Below are 17,972 nucleotides of genomic sequence, written 5' to 3' on the forward strand. Positions count from 1 at the left end.
TGCGAAATAAGTAAATAAATATTACTACTTACAGCTTTGCTTTTCCTCCTACCCCTGTAACAACGAGGCCAAAAGAAATGGACTGAGACTTTTGCCATGCGCGAGAAGATGCTCGCAAACAGGGAAAGTGCGACACGGAAAGCGAGTGGAGGGGGTGTAAACCCGGAGAACGATGTGCACGTCCGGTGTGGTCTAGTGGCTAGGATACCTGGCTTTCACCCAGGAGGCCCGGGTTCGATTCCCGGTACCGGAATGGAATTTTTTCGGAACAAATCACGACAAGTTTTGACCGTGCGAAATGCTGTTTCACGTCCTCCTCGCATTATAGCTACTGGTTCGTAAACGTCAGCTGACAACAGTCGAGAGAAACGGGCACGCAACGAAATTACTACGAGCAGCGGCATAGAGGGAGAAGAGACGCTGGTCCACTGTTGGATTGCTGCCATAGAAATGTTACATGGCAATACGCAGAGCAATTCCCGCAAAGCAATGGGAGACTGTCTGTACCGAGGCCCGTTAGCTCAGTTGGTTAGAGCGTCGTGCTAATAGCGCGAAGGTCGTGGGTTCGATCCCCCCACGGGCCACTACGATTTTACTGTTTCAAAAAGGCAACGCCGATTTCCCCGTGGAAGTATGGTGACAAAGAAATCGTCACATTGTGTGGGAGCTGATAGGGGACCCGAACGCGACTTGTCGGGACGCGCTAAAACATTTCACTGGTCACAGCACGCTGAACACACAGTTTCTCGTCCGATCACCACAACTGCGCGACGTCGGGCGTTGTCAGTGCTTGGGCGGGTGACCGCCTGCGAACATAGGGCACTGTCGACAGTTTCAATTCGTATTTCTCTTTCCTCTTCGGTTTCGGAGCTGCAGCGCTATTCGGTCAAGGGCACTGGCGCCACGTTTTGCCTCTCGGTATGCCAAGTCGCGCCGTGCGGCCACAGTGAAATGAAGGAGCGTGTTGTAAAATTTTCAACAAAGAAAAAAAAAAAAGAAATCTACTAGTAATAAAACTGAATTTGTCTGACAGAACATGTAAAATCAGACAATACATGATAACAGGCAGCAGGTATTTACTCGAGGCATAAGTAATGTTGTGCCCGCCTCGCCATACCTCTCTCAGTCGTTTCGCGTGCTTGTCCTTTTGATATAGGCCGATTGGAGAGCGTCAGCTCTCGCGTCAGCTGAGCAAAGTCGAGACAAGTCGAGACTCAAGGGGAATCGACGCACACGCTAGAGGGTGGCGTGCAGCGAGTAAGATGGGCAAAGAAACATTAATTTAAGGACGCGTGGCAAAAGTACTCATACGCAAAAGTAAAAGCCTGCAGCGGTGGCCGGGAATCGAACCCGGATCAACTGCTTGGAAAGCAACTATGCTGACCATTACACCACCACCGCACAGTTCCGTCGCGCGCCTCGCGAGCCGCGCTGTGTCTGCTTCCCGCCTGTCGGCGGCGCCTGAAGGTGGTCGTAGCTGTAGGCGCGTTACGGGGTAGGCGAGCTCATCCAGGCAGCGTCTCTAGGCACGTTTCGCGGCCTTTGGCAAGAGTCGTCGCGTGCGTGCGCCGCAAGAGTACTTAGACGATCATTTTTAAGCAGTGCAGTGCAGGATTCAGCGTCTGTAGCATTCTCTCGAGAGGATGCGACGGCGCTGGACGGCAGTCCCACTTTCCCCTCAGACGTCTGCCGCGGAAAGCACCAGGAAGCTGTGAACTAGCTGAGCATCGGTGGTTCAGTGGTAGAATGCTCGCCTGCCACGCGGGCGGCCCATGTTCGATTCCCGGCCGATGCATCGTTTTGTTTTTTCTCCGATAGTGGTGCTGCGTGTCTTTCGCACTCGAACTGCGTGAGCCATGAGAATGAACCGCGGGATTCCGTGTGGAAAGAAGCAATCATGCAGCGCGCACGACTGCTCGTTTGGACTCTTGCGTGCTATTGTACATACTGGCGTTGGCCTAACATCGCAAGTTGCCTGCCGCGCCGGGAATGCACGTGTAGCAACAGAAAAAATGAGCCAGGGAGTGCAGACTCTGTACCACTGGTATTCGGTACTTAGCAAGATTCCAGAAGGTGTGGCGTTCGCCAGCCTCGGTAGCGCAGTAGGCAGCGCGTAAGTCTCGTAATCTTAAGGTCGTGAGTTCGATCCTCACCCGGGGCATTTAATTTACTGTCGTTCACAGCTAAGTCGACGGCTCTGGGGTTGCGAAGGAGCGAAACACTTAGTAGTTTGTTATCCACAAGGCTTCAACGACTCAGCGTGAAAATGTTTACTTCCTGTTATTACTAGTTGCAGTTCTTTTGTAAAATTTTCAAGAAAAAAAGTACTAGTAATAAAACTGAATTTCGTATGATATAACATGTAAAGTCACACAATGTATGACCTGCTATATAATGACAGGCAGCAGGTCTTTACTTGCGAAATAAGTAAATAAATATTACTACTTACAGCTTTGCTTTTCCTCCTACCCCTGTAACAACGAGGCCAAAAGAAATGGACTGAGACTTTTGCCATGCGCGAGAAGATGCTCGCAAACAGGGAAAGTGCGACACGGAAAGCGAGTGGAGGGGGTGTAAACCCGGAGAACGATGTGCACGTCCGGTGTGGTCTAGTGGCTAGGATACCTGGCTTTCACCCAGGAGGCCCGGGTTCGATTCCCGGTACCGGAATGGAATTTTTTCGGAACAAATCACGACAAGTTTTGACCGTGCGAAATGCTGTTTCACGTCCTCCTCGCATTATAGCTACTGGTTCGTAAACGTCAGCTGACAACAGTCGAGAGAAACGGGCACGCAACGAAATTACTACGAGCAGCGGCATAGAGGGAGAAGAGACGCTGGTCCACTGTTGGATTGCTGCCATAGAAATGTTACATGGCAATACGCAGAGCAATTCCCGCAAAGCAATGGGAGACTGTCTGTACCGAGGCCCGTTAGCTCAGTTGGTTAGAGCGTCGTGCTAATAGCGCGAAGGTCGTGGGTTCGATCCCCCCACGGGCCACTACGATTTTACTGTTTCAAAAAGGCAACGCCGATTTCCCCGTGGAAGTATGGTGACAAAGAAATCGTCACATTGTGTGGGAGCTGATAGGGGACCCGAACGCGACTTGTCGGGACGCGCTAAAACATTTCACTGGTCACAGCACGCTGAACACACAGTTTCTCGTCCGATCACCACAACTGCGCGACGTCGGGCGTTGTCAGTGCTTGGGCGGGTGACCGCCTGCGAACATAGGGCACTGTCGACAGTTTCAATTCGTATTTCTCTTTCCTCTTCGGTTTCGGAGCTGCAGCGCTATTCGGTCAAGGGCACTGGCGCCACGTTTTGCCTCTCGGTATGCCAAGTCGCGCCGTGCGGCCACAGTGAAATGAAGGAGCGTGTTGTAAAATTTTCAACAAAGAAAAAAAAAAAGAAATCTACTAGTAATAAAACTGAATTTGTCTGACAGAACATGTAAAATCAGACAATACATGATAACAGGCAGCAGGTATTTACTCGAGGCATAAGTAATGTTGTGCCCGCCTCGCCATACCTCTCTCAGTCGTTTCGCGTGCTTGTCCTTTTGATATAGGCCGATTGGAGAGCGTCAGCTCTCGCGTCAGCTGAGCAAAGTCGAGACAAGTCGAGACTCAAGGGGAATCGACGCACACGCTAGAGGGTGGCGTGCAGCGAGTAAGATGGGCAAAGAAACATTAATTTAAGGACGCGTGGCAAAAGTACTCATACGCAAAAGTAAAAGCCTGCAGCGGTGGCCGGGAATCGAACCCGGATCAACTGCTTGGAAAGCAACTATGCTGACCATTACACCACCACCGCACAGTTCCGTCGCGCGCCTCGCGAGCCGCGCTGTGTCTGCTTCCCGCCTGTCGGCGGCGCCTGAAGGTGGTCGTAGCTGTAGGCGCGTTACGGGGTAGGCGAGCTCATCCAGGCAGCGTCTCTAGGCACGTTTCGCGGCCTTTGGCAAGAGTCGTCGCGTGCGTGCGCCGCAAGAGTACTTAGACGATCATTTTTAAGCAGTGCAGTGCAGGATTCAGCGTCTGTAGCATTCTCTCGAGAGGATGCGACGGCGCTGGACGGCAGTCCCACTTTCCCCTCAGACGTCTGCCGCGGAAAGCACCAGGAAGCTGTGAACTAGCTGAGCATCGGTGGTTCAGTGGTAGAATGCTCGCCTGCCACGCGGGCGGCCCATGTTCGATTCCCGGCCGATGCATCGTTTTGTTTTTTCTCCGATAGTGGTGCTGCGTGTCTTTCGCACTCGAACTGCGCGAGCCATGAGAATGAACCGCGGGATTCCGTGTGGAAAGAAGCAATCATGCAGCGCGCACGACTGCTCGTTTGGACTCTTGCGTGCTATTGTACATACTGGCGTTGGCCTAACATCGCAAGTTGCCTGCCGCGCCGGGAATGCACGTGTAGCAACAGAAAAAATGAGCCAGGGAGTGCAGACTCTGTACCACTGGTATTCGGTACTTAGCAAGATTCCAGAAGGTGTGGCGTTCGCCAGCCTCGGTAGCGCAGTAGGCAGCGCGTAAGTCTCGTAATCTTAAGGTCGTGAGTTCGATCCTCACCCGGGGCATTTAATTTACTGTCGTTCACAGCTAAGTCGACGGCTCTGGGGTTGCGAAGGAGCGAAACACTTAGTAGTTTGTTATCCACAAGGCTTCAACGACTCAGCGTGAAAATGTTTACTTCCTGTTATTACTAGTTGCAGTTCTTTTGTAAAATTTTCAAGAAAAAAAGTACTAGTAATAAAACTGAATTTCGTATGATATAACATGTAAAGTCACACAATGTATGACCTGCTATATAATGACAGGCAGCAGGTCTTTACTTGCGAAATAAGTAAATAAATATTACTACTTACAGCTTTGCTTTTCCTCCTACCCCTGTAACAACGAGGCCAAAAGAAATGGACTGAGACTTTTGCCATGCGCGAGAAGATGCTCGCAAACAGGGAAAGTGCGACACGGAAAGCGAGTGGAGGGGGTGTAAACCCGGAGAACGATGTGCACGTCCGGTGTGGTCTAGTGGCTAGGATACCTGGCTTTCACCCAGGAGGCCCGGGTTCGATTCCCGGTACCGGAATGGAATTTTTTCGGAACAAATCACGACAAGTTTTGACCGTGCGAAATGCTGTTTCACGTCCTCCTCGCATTATAGCTACTGGTTCGTAAACGTCAGCTGACAACAGTCGAGAGAAACGGGCACGCAACGAAATTACTACGAGCAGCGGCATAGAGGGAGAAGAGACGCTGGTCCACTGTTGGATTGCTGCCATAGAAATGTTACATGGCAATACGCAGAGCAATTCCCGCAAAGCAATGGGAGACTGTCTGTACCGAGGCCCGTTAGCTCAGTTGGTTAGAGCGTCGTGCTAATAGCGCGAAGGTCGTGGGTTCGATCCCCCCACGGGCCACTACGATTTTACTGTTTCAAAAAGGCAACGCCGATTTCCCCGTGGAAGTATGGTGACAAAGAAATCGTCACATTGTGTGGGAGCTGATAGGGGACCCGAACGCGACTTGTCGGGACGCGCTAAAACATTTCACTGGTCACAGCACGCTGAACACACAGTTTCTCGTCCGATCACCACAACTGCGCGACGTCGGGCGTTGTCAGTGCTTGGGCGGGTGACCGCCTGCGAACATAGGGCACTGTCGACAGTTTCAATTCGTATTTCTCTTTCCTCTTCGGTTTCGGAGCTGCAGCGCTATTCGGTCAAGGGCACTGGCGCCACGTTTTGCCTCTCGGTATGCCAAGTCGCGCCGTGCGGCCACAGTGAAATGAAGGAGCGTGTTGTAAAATTTTCAACAAAGAAAAAAAAAAGAAATCTACTAGTAATAAAACTGAATTTGTCTGACAGAACATGTAAAATCAGACAATACATGATAACAGGCAGCAGGTATTTACTCGAGGCATAAGTAATGTTGTGCCCGCCTCGCCATACCTCTCTCAGTCGTTTCGCGTGCTTGTCCTTTTGATATAGGCCGATTGGAGAGCGTCAGCTCTCGCGTCAGCTGAGCAAAGTCGAGACAAGTCGAGACTCAAGGGGAATCGACGCACACGCTAGAGGGTGGCGTGCAGCGAGTAAGATGGGCAAAGAAACATTAATTTAAGGACGCGTGGCAAAAGTACTCATACGCAAAAGTAAAAGCCTGCAGCGGTGGCCGGGAATCGAACCCGGATCAACTGCTTGGAAAGCAACTATGCTGACCATTACACCACCACCGCACAGTTCCGTCGCGCGCCTCGCGAGCCGCGCTGTGTCTGCTTCCCGCCTGTCGGCGGCGCCTGAAGGTGGTCGTAGCTGTAGGCGCGTTACGGGGTAGGCGAGCTCATCCAGGCAGCGTCTCTAGGCACGTTTCGCGGCCTTTGGCAAGAGTCGTCGCGTGCGTGCGCCGCAAGAGTACTTAGACGATCATTTTTAAGCAGTGCAGTGCAGGATTCAGCGTCTGTAGCATTCTCTCGAGAGGATGCGACGGCGCTGGACGGCAGTCCCACTTTCCCCTCAGACGTCTGCCGCGGAAAGCACCAGGAAGCTGTGAACTAGCTGAGCATCGGTGGTTCAGTGGTAGAATGCTCGCCTGCCACGCGGGCGGCCCATGTTCGATTCCCGGCCGATGCATCGTTTTGTTTTTTCTCCGATAGTGGTGCTGCGTGTCTTTCGCACTCGAACTGCGTGAGCCATGAGAATGAACCGCGGGATTCCGTGTGGAAAGAAGCAATCATGCAGCGCGCACGACTGCTCGTTTGGACTCTTGCGTGCTATTGTACATACTGGCGTTGGCCTAACATCGCAAGTTGCCTGCCGCGCCGGGAATGCACGTGTAGCAACAGAAAAAATGAGCCAGGGAGTGCAGACTCTGTACCACTGGTATTCGGTACTTAGCAAGATTCCAGAAGGTGTGGCGTTCGCCAGCCTCGGTAGCGCAGTAGGCAGCGCGTAAGTCTCATAATCTTAAGGTCGTGAGTTCGATCCTCACCCGGGGCATTTAATTTACTGTCGTTCACAGCTAAGTCGACGGCTCTGGGGTTGCGAAGGAGCGAAACACTTAGTAGTTTGTTATCCACAAGGCTTCAACGACTCAGCGTGAAAATGTTTACTTCCTGTTATTACTAGTTGCAGTTCTTTTGTAAAATTTTCAAGAAAAAAAGTACTAGTAATAAAACTGAATTTCGTATGATATAACATGTAAAGTCACACAATGTATGACCTGCTATATAATGACAGGCAGCAGGTCTTTACTTGCGAAATAAGTAAATAAATATTACTACTTACAGCTTTGCTTTTCCTCCTACCCCTGTAACAACGAGGCCAAAAGAAATGGACTGAGACTTTTGCCATGCGCGAGAAGATGCTCGCAAACAGGGAAAGTGCGACACGGAAAGCGAGTGGAGGGGGTGTAAACCCGGAGAACGATGTGCACGTCCGGTGTGGTCTAGTGGCTAGGATACCTGGCTTTCACCCAGGAGGCCCGGGTTCGATTCCCGGTACCGGAATGGAATTTTTTCGGAACAAATCACGACAAGTTTTGACCGTGCGAAATGCTGTTTCACGTCCTCCTCGCATTATAGCTACTGGTTCGTAAACGTCAGCTGACAACAGTCGAGAGAAACGGGCACGCAACGAAATTACTACGAGCAGCGGCATAGAGGGAGAAGAGACGCTGGTCCACTGTTGGATTGCTGCCATAGAAATGTTACATGGCAATACGCAGAGCAATTCCCGCAAAGCAATGGGAGACTGTCTGTACCGAGGCCCGTTAGCTCAGTTGGTTAGAGCGTCGTGCTAATAGCGCGAAGGTCGTGGGTTCGATCCCCCCACGGGCCACTACGATTTTACTGTTTCAAAAAGGCAACGCCGATTTCCCCGTGGAAGTATGGTGACAAAGAAATCGTCACATTGTGTGGGAGCTGATAGGGGACCCGAACGCGACTTGTCGGGACGCGCTAAAACATTTCACTGGTCACAGCACGCTGAACACACAGTTTCTCGTCCGATCACCACAACTGCGCGACGTCGGGCGTTGTCAGTGCTTGGGCCGGTGACCGCCTGCGAACATAGGGCACTGTCGACAGTTTCAATTCGTATTTCTCTTTCCTCTTCGGTTTCGGAGCTGCAGCGCTATTCGGTCAAGGGCACTGGCGCCACGTTTTGCCTCTCGGTATGCCAAGTCGCGCCGTGCGGCCACAGTGAAATGAAGGAGCGTGTTGTAAAATTTTCAACAAAGAAAAAAAAAAGAAATCTACTAGTAATAAAACTGAATTTGTCTGACAGAACATGTAAAATCAGACAATACATGATAACAGGCAGCAGGTATTTACTCGAGGCATAAGTAATGTTGTGCCCGCCTCGCCATACCTCTCTCAGTCGTTTCGCGTGCTTGTCCTTTTGATATAGGCCGATTGGAGAGCGTCAGCTCTCGCGTCAGCTGAGCAAAGTCGAGACAAGTCGAGACTCAAGGGGAATCGACGCACACGCTAGAGGGTGGCGTGCAGCGAGTAAGATGGGCAAAGAAACATTAATTTAAGGACGCGTGGCAAAAGTACTCATACGCAAAAGTAAAAGCCTGCAGCGGTGGCCGGGAATCGAACCCGGATCAACTGCTTGGAAAGCAACTATGCTGACCATTACACCACCACCGCACAGTTCCGTCGCGCGCCTCGCGAGCCGCGCTGTGTCTGCTTCCCGCCTGTCGGCGGCGCCTGAAGGTGGTCGTAGCTGTAGGCGCGTTACGGGGTAGGCGAGCTCATCCAGGCAGCGTCTCTAGGCACGTTTCGCGGCCTTTGGCAAGAGTCGTCGCGTGCGTGCGCCGCAAGAGTACTTAGACGATCATTTTTAAGCAGTGCAGTGCAGGATTCAGCGTCTGTAGCATTCTCTCGAGAGGATGCGACGGCGCTGGACGGCAGTCCCACTTTCCCCTCAGACGTCTGCCGCGGAAAGCACCAGGAAGCTGTGAACTAGCTGAGCATCGGTGGTTTAGTGGTAGAATGCTCGCCTGCCACGCGGGCGGCCCATGTTCGATTCCCGGCCGATGCATCGTTTTGTTTTTTCTCCGATAGTGGTGCTGCGTGTCTTTCGCACTCGAACTGCGTGAGCCATGAGAATGAACCGCGGGATTCCGTGTGGAAAGAAGCAATCATGCAGCGCGCACGACTGCTCGTTTGGACTCTTGCGTGCTATTGTACATACTGGCGTTGGCCTAACATCGCAAGTTGCCTGCCGCGCCGGGAATGCACGTGTAGCAACAGAAAAAATGAGCCAGGGAGTGCAGACTCTGTACCACTGGTATTCGGTACTTAGCAAGATTCCAGAAGGTGTGGCGTTCGCCAGCCTCGGTAGCGCAGTAGGCAGCGCGTAAGTCTCATAATCTTAAGGTCGTGAGTTCGATCCTCACCCGGGGCATTTAATTTACTGTCGTTCACAGCTAAGTCGACGGCTCTGGGGTTGCGAAGGAGCGAAACACTTAGTAGTTTGTTATCCACAAGGCTTCAACGACTCAGCGTGAAAATGTTTACTTCCTGTTATTACTAGTTGCAGTTCTTTTGTAAAATTTTCAAGAAAAAAAGTACTAGTAATAAAACTGAATTTCGTATGATATAACATGTAAAGTCACACAATGTATGACCTGCTATATAATGACAGGCAGCAGGTCTTTACTTGCGAAATAAGTAAATAAATATTACTACTTACAGCTTTGCTTTTCCTCCTACCCCTGTAACAACGAGGCCAAAAGAAATGGACTGAGACTTTTGCCATGCGCGAGAAGATGCTCGCAAACAGGGAAAGTGCGACACGGAAAGCGAGTGGAGGGGGTGTAAACCCGGAGAACGATGTGCACGTCCGGTGTGGTCTAGTGGCTAGGATACCTGGCTTTCACCCAGGAGGCCCGGGTTCGATTCCCGGTACCGGAATGGAATTTTTTCGGAACAAATCACGACAAGTTTTGACCGTGCGAAATGCTGTTTCACGTCCTCCTCGCATTATAGCTACTGGTTCGTAAACGTCAGCTGACAACAGTCGAGAGAAACGGGCACGCAACGAAATTACTACGAGCAGCGGCATAGAGGGAGAAGAGACGCTGGTCCACTGTTGGATTGCTGCCATAGAAATGTTACATGGCAATACGCAGAGCAATTCCCGCAAAGCAATGGGAGACTGTCTGTACCGAGGCCCGTTAGCTCAGTTGGTTAGAGCGTCGTGCTAATAGCGCGAAGGTCGTGGGTTCGATCCCCCCACGGGCCACTACGATTTTACTGTTTCAAAAAGGCAACGCCGATTTCCCCGTGGAAGTATGGTGACAAAGAAATCGTCACATTGTGTGGGAGCTGATAGGGGACCCGAACGCGACTTGTCGGGACGCGCTAAAACATTTCACTGGTCACAGCACGCTGAACACACAGTTTCTCGTCCGATCACCACAACTGCGCGACGTCGGGCGTTGTCAGTGCTTGGGCCGGTGACCGCCTGCGAACATAGGGCACTGTCGACAGTTTCAATTCGTATTTCTCTTTCCTCTTCGGTTTCGGAGCTGCAGCGCTATTCGGTCAAGGGCACTGGCGCCACGTTTTGCCTCTCGGTATGCCAAGTCGCGCCGTGCGGCCACAGTGAAATGAAGGAGCGTGTTGTAAAATTTTCAACAAAGAAAAAAAAAAAGAAATCTACTAGTAATAAAACTGAATTTGTCTGACAGAACATGTAAAATCAGACAATACATGATAACAGGCAGCAGGTATTTACTCGAGGCATAAGTAATGTTGTGCCCGCCTCGCCATACCTCTCTCAGTCGTTTCGCGTGCTTGTCCTTTTGATATAGGCCGATTGGAGAGCGTCAGCTCTCGCGTCAGCTGAGCAAAGTCGAGACAAGTCGAGACTCAAGGGGAATCGACGCACACGCTAGAGGGTGGCGTGCAGCGAGTAAGATGGGCAAAGAAACATTAATTTAAGGACGCGTGGCAAAAGTACTCATACGCAAAAGTAAAAGCCTGCAGCGGTGGCCGGGAATCGAACCCGGATCAACTGCTTGGAAAGCAACTATGCTGACCATTACACCACCACCGCACAGTTCCGTCGCGCGCCTCGCGAGCCGCGCTGTGTCTGCTTCCCGCCTGTCGGCGGCGCCTGAAGGTGGTCGTAGCTGTAGGCGCGTTACGGGGTAGGCGAGCTCATCCAGGCAGCGTCTCTAGGCACGTTTCGCGGCCTTTGGCAAGAGTCGTCGCGTGCGTGCGCCGCAAGAGTACTTAGACGATCATTTTTAAGCAGTGCAGTGCAGGATTCAGCGTCTGTAGCATTCTCTCGAGAGGATGCGACGGCGCTGGACGGCAGTCCCACTTTCCCCTCAGACGTCTGCCGCGGAAAGCACCAGGAAGCTGTGAACTAGCTGAGCATCGGTGGTTTAGTGGTAGAATGCTCGCCTGCCACGCGGGCGGCCCATGTTCGATTCCCGGCCGATGCATCGTTTTGTTTTTTCTCCGATAGTGGTGCTGCGTGTCTTTCGCACTCGAACTGCGTGAGCCATGAGAATGAACCGCGGGATTCCGTGTGGAAAGAAGCAATCATGCAGCGCGCACGACTGCTCGTTTGGACTCTTGCGTGCTATTGTACATACTGGCGTTGGCCTAACATCGCAAGTTGCCTGCCGCGCCGGGAATGCACGTGTAGCAACAGAAAAAATGAGCCAGGGAGTGCAGACTCTGTACCACTGGTATTCGGTACTTAGCAAGATTCCAGAAGGTGTGGCGTTCGCCAGCCTCGGTAGCGCAGTAGGCAGCGCGTAAGTCTCATAATCTTAAGGTCGTGAGTTCGATCCTCACCCGGGGCATTTAATTTACTGTCGTTCACAGCTAAGTCGACGGCTCTGGGGTTGCGAAGGAGCGAAACACTTAGTAGTTTGTTATCCACAAGGCTTCAACGACTCAGCGTGAAAATGTTTACTTCCTGTTATTACTAGTTGCAGTTCTTTTGTAAAATTTTCAAGAAAAAAAGTACTAGTAATAAAACTGAATTTCGTATGATATAACATGTAAAGTCACACAATGTATGACCTGCTATATAATGACAGGCAGCAGGTCTTTACTTGCGAAATAAGTAAATAAATATTACTACTTACAGCTTTGCTTTTCCTCCTACCCCTGTAACAACGAGGCCAAAAGAAATGGACTGAGACTTTTGCCATGCGCGAGAAGATGCTCGCAAACAGGGAAAGTGCGACACGGAAAGCGAGTGGAGGGGGTGTAAACCCGGAGAACGATGTGCACGTCCGGTGTGGTCTAGTGGCTAGGATACCTGGCTTTCACCCAGGAGGCCCGGGTTCGATTCCCGGTACCGGAATGGAATTTTTTCGGAACAAATCACGACAAGTTTTGACCGTGCGAAATGCTGTTTCACGTCCTCCTCGCATTATAGCTACTGGTTCGTAAACGTCAGCTGACAACAGTCGAGAGAAACGGGCACGCAACGAAATTACTACGAGCAGCGGCATAGAGGGAGAAGAGACGCTGGTCCACTGTTGGATTGCTGCCATAGAAATGTTACATGGCAATACGCAGAGCAATTCCCGCAAAGCAATGGGAGACTGTCTGTACCGAGGCCCGTTAGCTCAGTTGGTTAGAGCGTCGTGCTAATAGCGCGAAGGTCGTGGGTTCGATCCCCCCACGGGCCACTACGATTTTACTGTTTCAAAAAGGCAACGCCGATTTCCCCGTGGAAGTATGGTGACAAAGAAATCGTCACATTGTGTGGGAGCTGATAGGGGACCCGAACGCGACTTGTCGGGACGCGCTAAAACATTTCACTGGTCACAGCACGCTGAACACACAGTTTCTCGTCCGATCACCACAACTGCGCGACGTCGGGCGTTGTCAGTGCTTGGGCGGGTGACCGCCTGCGAACATAGGGCACTGTCGACAGTTTCAATTCGTATTTCTCTTTCCTCTTCGGTTTCGGAGCTGCAGCGCTATTCGGTCAAGGGCACTGGCGCCACGTTTTGCCTCTCGGTATGCCAAGTCGCGCCGTGCGGCCACAGTGAAATGAAGGAGCGTGTTGTAAAATTTTCAACAAAGAAAAAAAAAAAAGAAATCTACTAGTAATAAAACTGAATTTGTCTGACAGAACATGTAAAATCAGACAATACATGATAACAGGCAGCAGGTATTTACTCGAGGCATAAGTAATGTTGTGCCCGCCTCGCCATACCTCTCTCAGTCGTTTCGCGTGCTTGTCCTTTTGATATAGGCCGATTGGAGAGCGTCAGCTCTCGCGTCAGCTGAGCAAAGTCGAGACAAGTCGAGACTCAAGGGGAATCGACGCACACGCTAGAGGGTGGCGTGCAGCGAGTAAGATGGGCAAAGAAACATTAATTTAAGGACGCGTGGCAAAAGTACTCATACGCAAAAGTAAAAGCCTGCTGCGGTGGCCGGGAATCGAACCCGGATCAACTGCTTGGAAAGCAACTATGCTGACCATTACACCACCACCGCACAGTTCCGTCGCGCGCCTCGCGAGCCGCGCTGTGTCTGCTTCCCGCCTGTCGGCGGCGCCTGAAGGTGGTCGTAGCTGTAGGCGCGTTACGGGGTAGGCGAGCTCATCCAGGCAGCGTCTCTAGGCACGTTTCGCGTCCTTTGGCAAGAGTCGTCGCGTGCGTGCGCCGCAAGAGTACTTAGACGATCATTTTTAAGCAGTGCAGTGCAGGATTCAGCGTCTGTAGCATTCTCTCGAGAGGATGCGACGGCGCTGGACGGCAGTCCCACTTTCCCCTCAGACGTCTGCCGCGGAAAGCACCAGGAAGCTGTGAACTAGCTGAGCATCGGTGGTTCAGTGGTAGAATGCTCGCCTGCCACGCGGGCGGCCCGGGTTCGATTCCCGGCCGATGCATCGTTTTGTTTTTTCTCCGATAGTGGTGCTGCGTGTCTTTCGCACTCGAACTGCGTGAGCCATGAGAATGAACCGCGGGATTCCGTGTGGAAAGAAGCAATCATGCAGCGCGCACGACTGCTCGTTTGGACTCTTGCGTGCTATTGTACATACTGGCGTCGGCCTAACATCGCAAGTTGCCTGCCGCGCCGGGAATGCACGTGTAGCAACAGAAAAAATGAGCCAGGGAGTGCAGACTCTGTACCACTGGTATTCGGTACTTAGCAAGATTCCAGAAGGTGTGGCGTTCGCCAGCCTCGGTAGCGCAGTAGGCAGCGCGTAAGTCTCATAATCTTAAGGTCGTGAGTTCGATCCTCACCCGGGGCATTTAATTTACTGTCGTTCACAGCTAAGTCGACGGCTCTGGGGTTGCGAAGGAGCGAAACACTTAGTAGTTTGTTATCCACAAGGCTTCAACGACTCAGCGTGAAAATGTTTACTTCCTGTTATTACTAGTTGCAGTTCTTTTGTAAAATTTTCAAGAAAAAAAGTACTAGTAATAAAACTGAATTTCGTATGATATAACATGTAAAGTCACACAATGTATGACCTGCTATATAATGACAGGCAGCAGGTCTTTACTTGCGAAATAAGTAAATAAATATTACTACTTACAGCTTTGCTTTTCCTCCTACCCCTGTAACAACGAGGCCAAAAGAAATGGACTGAGACTTTTGCCATGCGCGAGAAGATGCTCGCAAACAGGGAAAGTGCGACACGGAAAGCGAGTGGAGGGGGTGTAAACCCGGAGAACGATGTGCACGTCCGGTGTGGTCTAGTGGCTAGGATACCTGGCTTTCACCCAGGAGGCCCGGGTTCGATTCCCGGTACCGGAATGGAATTTTTTCGGAACAAATCACGACAAGTTTTGACCGTGCGAAATGCTGTTTCACGTCCTCCTCGCATTATAGCTACTGGTTCGTAAACGTCAGCTGACAACAGTCGAGAGAAACGGGCACGCAACGAAATTACTACGAGCAGCGGCATAGAGGGAGAAGAGACGCTGGTCCACTGTTGGATTGCTGCCATAGAAATGTTACATGGCAATACGCAGAGCAATTCCCGCAAAGCAATGGGAGACTGTCTGTACCGAGGCCCGTTAGCTCAGTTGGTTAGAGCGTCGTGCTAATAGCGCGAAGGTCGTGGGTTCGATCCCCCCACGGGCCACTACGATTTTACTGTTTCAAAAAGGCAACGCCGATTTCCCCGTGGAAGTATGGTGACAAAGAAATCGTCACATTGTGTGGGAGCTGATAGGGGACCCGAACGCGACTTGTCGGGACGCGCTAAAACATTTCACTGGTCACAGCACGCTGAACACACAGTTTCTCGTCCGATCACCACAACTGCGCGACGTCGGGCGTTGTCAGTGCTTGGGCGGGTGACCGCCTGCGAACATAGGGCACTGTCGACAGTTTCAATTCGTATTTCTCTTTCCTCTTCGGTTTCGGAGCTGCAGCGCTATTCGGTCAAGGGCACTGGCGCCACGTTTTGCCTCTCGGTATGCCAAGTCGCGCCGTGCGGCCACAGTGAAATGAAGGAGCGTGTTGTAAAATTTTCAACAAAGAAAAAAAAAAAAAGAAATCTACTAGTAATAAAACTGAATTTGTCTGACAGAACATGTAAAATCAGACAATACATGATAACAGGCAGCAGGTATTTACTCGAGGCATAAGTAATGTTGTGCCCGCCTCGCCATACCTCTCTCAGTCGTTTCGCGTGCTTGTCCTTTTGATATAGGCCGATTGGAGAGCGTCAGCTCTCGCGTCAGCTGAGCAAAGTCGAGACAAGTCGAGACTCAAGGGGAATCGACGCACACGCTAGAGGGTGGCGTGCAGCGAGTAAGATGGGCAAAGAAACATTAATTTAAGGACGCGTGGCAAAAGTACTCATACGCAAAAGTAAAAGCCTGCAGCGGTGGCCGGGAATCGAACCCGGATCAACTGCTTGGAAAGCAACTATGCTGACCATTACACCACCACCGCACAGTTCCGTCGCGCGCCTCGCGAGCCGCGCTGTGTCTGCTTCCCGCCTGTCGGCGGCGCCTGAAGGTGGTCGTAGCTGTAGGCGCGTTACGGGGTAGGCGAGCTCATCCAGGCAGCGTCTCTAGGCACGTTTCGCGTCCTTTGGCAAGAGTCGTCGCGTGCGTGCGCCGCAAGAGTACTTAGACGATCATTTTTAAGCAGTGCAGTGCAGGATTCAGCGTCTGTAGCATTCTCTCGAGAGGATGCGACGGCGCTGGACGGCAGTCCCACTTTCCCCTCAGACGTCTGCCGCGGAAAGCACCAGGAAGCTGTGAACTAGCTGAGCATCGGTGGTTCAGTGGTAGAATGCTCGCCTGCCACGCGGGCGGCCCGGGTTCGATTCCCGGCCGATGCATCGTTTTGTTTTTTCTCCGATAGTGGTGCTGCGTGTCTTTCGCACTCGAACTGCGTGAGCCATGAGAATGAACCGCGGGATTCCGTGTGGAAAGAAGCAATCATGCAGCGCGCACGACTGCTCGTTTGGACTCTTGCGTGCTATTGTACATACTGGCGTCGGCCTAACATCGCAAGTTGCCTGCCGCGCCGGGAATGCACGTGTAGCAACAGAAAAAATGAGCCAGGGAGTGCAGACTCTGTACCACTGGTATTCGGTACTTAGCAAGATTCCAGAAGGTGTGGCGTTCGCCAGCCTCGGTAGCGCAGTAGGCAGCGCGTAAGTCTCATAATCTTAAGGTCGTGAGTTCGATCCTCACCCGGGGCATTTAATTTACTGTCGTTCACAGCTAAGTCGACGGCTCTGGGGTTGCGAAGGAGCGAAACACTTAGTAGTTTGTTATCCACAAGGCTTCAACGACTCAGCGTGAAAATGTTTACTTCCTGTTATTACTAGTTGCAGTTCTTTTGTAAAATTTTCAAGAAAAAAAGTACTAGTAATAAAACTGAATTTCGTATGATATAACATGTAAAGTCACACAATGTATGACCTGCTATATAATGACAGGCAGCAGGTCTTTACTTGCGAAATAAGTAAATAAATATTACTACTTACAGCTTTGCTTTTCCTCCTACCCCTGTAACAACGAGGCCAAAAGAAATGGACTGAGACTTTTGCCATGCGCGAGAAGATGCTCGCAAACAGGGAAAGTGCGACACGGAAAGCGAGTGGAGGGGGTGTAAACCCGGAGAACGATGTGCACGTCCGGTGTGGTCTAGTGGCTAGGATACCTGGCTTTCACCCAGGAGGCCCGGGTTCGATTCCCGGTACCGGAATGGAATTTTTTCGGAACAAATCACGACAAGTTTTGACCGTGCGAAATGCTGTTTCACGTCCTCCTCGCATTATAGCTACTGGTTCGTAAACGTCAGCTGACAACAGTCGAGAGAAACGGGCACGCAACGAAATTACTACGAGCAGCGGCATAGAGGGAGAAGAGACGCTGGTCCACTGTTGGATTGCTGCCATAGAAATGTTACATGGCAATACGCAGAGCAATTCCCGCAAAGCAATGGGAGACTGTCTGTACCGAGGCCCGTTAGCTCAGTTGGTTAGAGCGTCGTGCTAATAGCGCGAAGGTCGTGGGTTCGATCCCCCCACGGGCCACTACGATTTTACTGTTTCAAAAAGGCAACGCCGATTTCCCCGTGGAAGTATGGTGACAAAGAAATCGTCACATTGTGTGGGAGCTGATAGGGGACCCGAACGCGACTTGTCGGGACGCGCTAAAACATTTCACTGGTCACAGCACGCTGAACACACAGTTTCTCGTCCGATCACCACAACTGCGCGACGTCGGGCGTTGTCAGTGCTTGGGCGGGTGACCGCCTGCGAACATAGGGCACTGTCGACAGTTTCAATTCGTATTTCTCTTTCCTCTTCGGTTTCGGAGCTGCAGCGCTATTCGGTCAAGGGCACTGGCGCCACGTTTTGCCTCTCGGTATGCCAAGTCGCGCCGTGCGGCCACAGTGAAATGAAGGAGCGTGTTGTAAAATTTTCAACAAAGAAAAAAAAAAAAAGAAATCTACTAGTAATAAAACTGAATTTGTCTGACAGAACATGTAAAATCAGACAATACAT

General features: G+C 51.3%; 37 non-coding genes across 37 annotated transcripts; 30 read left to right on the top strand and 7 right to left on the bottom strand.

Annotated features, from left to right (window-relative positions):
- Nucleotides 1-181: 181 nt before the first annotated feature.
- Trnae-uuc (transfer RNA glutamic acid (anticodon UUC)) lies at nt 182-253 on the top strand. Its single transcript has one exon. It is a non-coding gene; the product is annotated as a tRNA-Glu (tRNA).
- A 257-nt stretch (nt 254-510) lies between these two features.
- Nucleotides 511-584, top strand: Trnai-aau (transfer RNA isoleucine (anticodon AAU)). Its single transcript has one exon. It is a non-coding gene; the product is annotated as a tRNA-Ile (tRNA).
- A 745-nt stretch (nt 585-1,329) lies between these two features.
- On the bottom strand, nt 1,330-1,401 carry Trnag-ucc (transfer RNA glycine (anticodon UCC)). Its single transcript has one exon. It is a non-coding gene; the product is annotated as a tRNA-Gly (tRNA).
- A 323-nt stretch (nt 1,402-1,724) lies between these two features.
- On the top strand, nt 1,725-1,795 carry Trnag-gcc (transfer RNA glycine (anticodon GCC)). Its single transcript has one exon. It is a non-coding gene; the product is annotated as a tRNA-Gly (tRNA).
- A 293-nt stretch (nt 1,796-2,088) lies between these two features.
- On the top strand, nt 2,089-2,161 carry Trnat-cgu (transfer RNA threonine (anticodon CGU)). Its single transcript has one exon. It is a non-coding gene; the product is annotated as a tRNA-Thr (tRNA).
- Nucleotides 2,162-2,598: 437 nt separating this feature from the next.
- Nucleotides 2,599-2,670, top strand: Trnae-uuc (transfer RNA glutamic acid (anticodon UUC)). The gene has a single exon. It is a non-coding gene; the product is annotated as a tRNA-Glu (tRNA).
- Nucleotides 2,671-2,927: 257 nt separating this feature from the next.
- On the top strand, nt 2,928-3,001 carry Trnai-aau (transfer RNA isoleucine (anticodon AAU)). Its single transcript has one exon. It is a non-coding gene; the product is annotated as a tRNA-Ile (tRNA).
- A 744-nt stretch (nt 3,002-3,745) lies between these two features.
- On the bottom strand, nt 3,746-3,817 carry Trnag-ucc (transfer RNA glycine (anticodon UCC)). The gene has a single exon. It is a non-coding gene; the product is annotated as a tRNA-Gly (tRNA).
- Nucleotides 3,818-4,140: 323 nt separating this feature from the next.
- On the top strand, nt 4,141-4,211 carry Trnag-gcc (transfer RNA glycine (anticodon GCC)). Its single transcript has one exon. It is a non-coding gene; the product is annotated as a tRNA-Gly (tRNA).
- Nucleotides 4,212-4,504: 293 nt separating this feature from the next.
- Trnat-cgu (transfer RNA threonine (anticodon CGU)) lies at nt 4,505-4,577 on the top strand. Its single transcript has one exon. It is a non-coding gene; the product is annotated as a tRNA-Thr (tRNA).
- Nucleotides 4,578-5,014: 437 nt separating this feature from the next.
- Nucleotides 5,015-5,086, top strand: Trnae-uuc (transfer RNA glutamic acid (anticodon UUC)). The gene has a single exon. It is a non-coding gene; the product is annotated as a tRNA-Glu (tRNA).
- Nucleotides 5,087-5,343: 257 nt separating this feature from the next.
- On the top strand, nt 5,344-5,417 carry Trnai-aau (transfer RNA isoleucine (anticodon AAU)). The gene has a single exon. It is a non-coding gene; the product is annotated as a tRNA-Ile (tRNA).
- Nucleotides 5,418-6,160: 743 nt separating this feature from the next.
- Trnag-ucc (transfer RNA glycine (anticodon UCC)) lies at nt 6,161-6,232 on the bottom strand. The gene has a single exon. It is a non-coding gene; the product is annotated as a tRNA-Gly (tRNA).
- A 323-nt stretch (nt 6,233-6,555) lies between these two features.
- On the top strand, nt 6,556-6,626 carry Trnag-gcc (transfer RNA glycine (anticodon GCC)). Its single transcript has one exon. It is a non-coding gene; the product is annotated as a tRNA-Gly (tRNA).
- A 293-nt stretch (nt 6,627-6,919) lies between these two features.
- Nucleotides 6,920-6,992, top strand: Trnam-cau (transfer RNA methionine (anticodon CAU)). The gene has a single exon. It is a non-coding gene; the product is annotated as a tRNA-Met (tRNA).
- A 437-nt stretch (nt 6,993-7,429) lies between these two features.
- On the top strand, nt 7,430-7,501 carry Trnae-uuc (transfer RNA glutamic acid (anticodon UUC)). The gene has a single exon. It is a non-coding gene; the product is annotated as a tRNA-Glu (tRNA).
- A 257-nt stretch (nt 7,502-7,758) lies between these two features.
- Trnai-aau (transfer RNA isoleucine (anticodon AAU)) lies at nt 7,759-7,832 on the top strand. Its single transcript has one exon. It is a non-coding gene; the product is annotated as a tRNA-Ile (tRNA).
- A 743-nt stretch (nt 7,833-8,575) lies between these two features.
- On the bottom strand, nt 8,576-8,647 carry Trnag-ucc (transfer RNA glycine (anticodon UCC)). Its single transcript has one exon. It is a non-coding gene; the product is annotated as a tRNA-Gly (tRNA).
- Nucleotides 8,648-8,970: 323 nt separating this feature from the next.
- Nucleotides 8,971-9,041, top strand: Trnag-gcc (transfer RNA glycine (anticodon GCC)). Its single transcript has one exon. It is a non-coding gene; the product is annotated as a tRNA-Gly (tRNA).
- Nucleotides 9,042-9,334: 293 nt separating this feature from the next.
- Trnam-cau (transfer RNA methionine (anticodon CAU)) lies at nt 9,335-9,407 on the top strand. The gene has a single exon. It is a non-coding gene; the product is annotated as a tRNA-Met (tRNA).
- Nucleotides 9,408-9,844: 437 nt separating this feature from the next.
- Nucleotides 9,845-9,916, top strand: Trnae-uuc (transfer RNA glutamic acid (anticodon UUC)). Its single transcript has one exon. It is a non-coding gene; the product is annotated as a tRNA-Glu (tRNA).
- Nucleotides 9,917-10,173: 257 nt separating this feature from the next.
- On the top strand, nt 10,174-10,247 carry Trnai-aau (transfer RNA isoleucine (anticodon AAU)). Its single transcript has one exon. It is a non-coding gene; the product is annotated as a tRNA-Ile (tRNA).
- Nucleotides 10,248-10,991: 744 nt separating this feature from the next.
- On the bottom strand, nt 10,992-11,063 carry Trnag-ucc (transfer RNA glycine (anticodon UCC)). Its single transcript has one exon. It is a non-coding gene; the product is annotated as a tRNA-Gly (tRNA).
- Nucleotides 11,064-11,386: 323 nt separating this feature from the next.
- On the top strand, nt 11,387-11,457 carry Trnag-gcc (transfer RNA glycine (anticodon GCC)). Its single transcript has one exon. It is a non-coding gene; the product is annotated as a tRNA-Gly (tRNA).
- Nucleotides 11,458-11,750: 293 nt separating this feature from the next.
- Nucleotides 11,751-11,823, top strand: Trnam-cau (transfer RNA methionine (anticodon CAU)). Its single transcript has one exon. It is a non-coding gene; the product is annotated as a tRNA-Met (tRNA).
- Nucleotides 11,824-12,260: 437 nt separating this feature from the next.
- Nucleotides 12,261-12,332, top strand: Trnae-uuc (transfer RNA glutamic acid (anticodon UUC)). The gene has a single exon. It is a non-coding gene; the product is annotated as a tRNA-Glu (tRNA).
- Nucleotides 12,333-12,589: 257 nt separating this feature from the next.
- Trnai-aau (transfer RNA isoleucine (anticodon AAU)) lies at nt 12,590-12,663 on the top strand. Its single transcript has one exon. It is a non-coding gene; the product is annotated as a tRNA-Ile (tRNA).
- Nucleotides 12,664-13,408: 745 nt separating this feature from the next.
- Nucleotides 13,409-13,480, bottom strand: Trnag-ucc (transfer RNA glycine (anticodon UCC)). Its single transcript has one exon. It is a non-coding gene; the product is annotated as a tRNA-Gly (tRNA).
- A 323-nt stretch (nt 13,481-13,803) lies between these two features.
- Nucleotides 13,804-13,874, top strand: Trnag-gcc (transfer RNA glycine (anticodon GCC)). The gene has a single exon. It is a non-coding gene; the product is annotated as a tRNA-Gly (tRNA).
- A 293-nt stretch (nt 13,875-14,167) lies between these two features.
- Trnam-cau (transfer RNA methionine (anticodon CAU)) lies at nt 14,168-14,240 on the top strand. Its single transcript has one exon. It is a non-coding gene; the product is annotated as a tRNA-Met (tRNA).
- Nucleotides 14,241-14,677: 437 nt separating this feature from the next.
- On the top strand, nt 14,678-14,749 carry Trnae-uuc (transfer RNA glutamic acid (anticodon UUC)). Its single transcript has one exon. It is a non-coding gene; the product is annotated as a tRNA-Glu (tRNA).
- A 257-nt stretch (nt 14,750-15,006) lies between these two features.
- Trnai-aau (transfer RNA isoleucine (anticodon AAU)) lies at nt 15,007-15,080 on the top strand. Its single transcript has one exon. It is a non-coding gene; the product is annotated as a tRNA-Ile (tRNA).
- Nucleotides 15,081-15,826: 746 nt separating this feature from the next.
- Trnag-ucc (transfer RNA glycine (anticodon UCC)) lies at nt 15,827-15,898 on the bottom strand. The gene has a single exon. It is a non-coding gene; the product is annotated as a tRNA-Gly (tRNA).
- Nucleotides 15,899-16,221: 323 nt separating this feature from the next.
- On the top strand, nt 16,222-16,292 carry Trnag-gcc (transfer RNA glycine (anticodon GCC)). The gene has a single exon. It is a non-coding gene; the product is annotated as a tRNA-Gly (tRNA).
- Nucleotides 16,293-16,585: 293 nt separating this feature from the next.
- Nucleotides 16,586-16,658, top strand: Trnam-cau (transfer RNA methionine (anticodon CAU)). The gene has a single exon. It is a non-coding gene; the product is annotated as a tRNA-Met (tRNA).
- Nucleotides 16,659-17,095: 437 nt separating this feature from the next.
- Nucleotides 17,096-17,167, top strand: Trnae-uuc (transfer RNA glutamic acid (anticodon UUC)). Its single transcript has one exon. It is a non-coding gene; the product is annotated as a tRNA-Glu (tRNA).
- A 257-nt stretch (nt 17,168-17,424) lies between these two features.
- Trnai-aau (transfer RNA isoleucine (anticodon AAU)) lies at nt 17,425-17,498 on the top strand. The gene has a single exon. It is a non-coding gene; the product is annotated as a tRNA-Ile (tRNA).
- The last annotated feature ends 474 nt before the right edge of the window (nt 17,499-17,972 follow it).

This window comes from Schistocerca cancellata, chromosome 2 (genome assembly GCF_023864275.1).
Source record: "Schistocerca cancellata isolate TAMUIC-IGC-003103 chromosome 2, iqSchCanc2.1, whole genome shotgun sequence".
NCBI classification, from domain to species: domain Eukaryota; kingdom Metazoa; phylum Arthropoda; class Insecta; order Orthoptera; family Acrididae; genus Schistocerca; species Schistocerca cancellata.